The sequence below is a fragment of the Rhagoletis pomonella genome, unplaced genomic scaffold (genome assembly GCF_013731165.1).
Source record: "Rhagoletis pomonella isolate Grant_MI unplaced genomic scaffold, Rhpom_1.0 Rhpom_scaffold_00002, whole genome shotgun sequence".
Lineage (NCBI taxonomy): Eukaryota > Metazoa > Arthropoda > Insecta > Diptera > Tephritidae > Rhagoletis > Rhagoletis pomonella.
Window position 1 is genome coordinate 16,761,376 of NW_023458556.1, and position 1,621 is coordinate 16,762,996.

At 30.8% G+C, this 1,621-nt stretch overlaps 2 long non-coding RNA genes across 2 annotated transcripts in view; one reads left to right on the plus strand and one right to left on the minus strand.

Moving 5' to 3' along the window:
- LOC118733166 overlaps positions 1–1,621 on the minus strand; it is a 20,380-nt gene that overhangs the window by 17,628 nt on the left and 1,131 nt on the right. The window lies entirely within an intron of this gene.
- LOC118733165 overlaps positions 1–1,621 on the plus strand; it is a 24,292-nt gene that overhangs the window by 13,022 nt on the left and 9,649 nt on the right. The gene's annotated exons all lie outside the window — the stretch shown is intronic.

Consider the following 1,621-nt stretch of genomic DNA (forward strand, 5'->3'; position numbering starts at 1 on the left):
GATTGGAAGCTTTTTCACGTAAATAGCTAGCGCAGAACAACGGCCACGCCCATTGTGATCGTACGTTTCTTCGTGGCAAGTATTTTATCAATCTTGTTTTTTTTTTTCTATCATAAAAGTTTGCTTCCACACCAACTAAAGTTCATCGAACCCCCCATTTGTCGACTAATTTGACTTTTCAACGAAATTTTTGGCTGCAATCAAGGCATATGAAATAGGTAGTAGCAAAAGCAACATTTACGTGTATTTTTGTTGTTGCTTCTGGTATCTAAATGGTCAAAAAAAGTATTCTACTTTTAAATATCATTGTGAGCGATGGGAAATATAAAAAAAAATTAAATTGGTGTGACTTTCTTTCTTTGTAAATTTTTTTTTGCATTCATGAAGCATCAATACATCCTTTGCAGGGCCCAATAATCAGCGTTTATGCTCCTGAGTTAAGCGAACATTCCAAAGGCTGGTTTTCAATCGCTTTTTGTGAAGATTCATATGCACATTTTGCCAATTAAAATTTTTTGCGGGAAAAATTAACAATATTTTACAGTGACCAGAGACCAAAAAAAACCTGTTTAATTTAATGTGCTTGGCTGCAGTTCAGCATATGTCGCATTTATCAATATATGCAGTTCATTTGAGGCCAACTTATTTACGAAAAGCTTTCGGACAATTGAAAATTTAGGTGGCGCAATAAGCATTTATTAAACGTAAAATTGTTGATGTTCGGTTGAAATCGCACAAGTGAAGTTTGAAAAACAAATTTCCTTTTATATTTTTTGACTCTAGCGATTCATGGCACCTCCTAACCTTTCTGTTCTGAAGAAATTTGTTTGCTTAACATTTTGAATTGATTTTCTATATAACCCAACAAGCATTTCAGTAAACGTTTTTAAAAATAACTTAAATTAAGTTTGCTATAATAAGCGTTAAATAAGCATTTTTAATATTAAGCTTATTAAAAGTTTTTGCAAACAAACCTTTAATAAGTTTTGAGAGCGAATGTTTATAAATAACTTAAACTTATAAATGAAATGTAAATGCCAACGACATGAAGTAGTAAATATAAAATTTTTTCAATCGTAAGTGACGTGTTTACGTTTTTTAAAATATATTATTAAAAGAAAAAATTAAATAAAACCAATGCGGTAAAACAAGAAAATCCAATCCAGGACCCGCTGCGCTAATCTGTAGAGCATTCTTCAAATGATGAGTTCCCCTTATCCTTTCTTAGTTTAACATTCAATTAAAAATGTATTAAATTTTTTTCAGAAAAGTTCATCAATGAGAATGGCGGCGATAAAGCGCAATATATAGCTGCATCGATGTCCCTTTTCCAATTTGCCAATAACCGCAAGTAATTGAAAGCACGCAACAAGATGTAATAATTAACTTTTTTATGCTTAATTTGTATGTGTTATTGTGAATTTGTATGCTAAAATGTCTATTCCCTATTTATATTTTCGCGACTGTAGATGAGTCCGCGGAAAATTCGCATTTCGTTTAGTTTCTAGATGTTAAGCAATCTATGTATGAGGTTTTAATGAAATATCTTTAAATAAAGGGTTATAAAAATGTTTATAAAAAGCTTTCTTTTGAAAATTTTTAGTAAGTTTATATTGATACG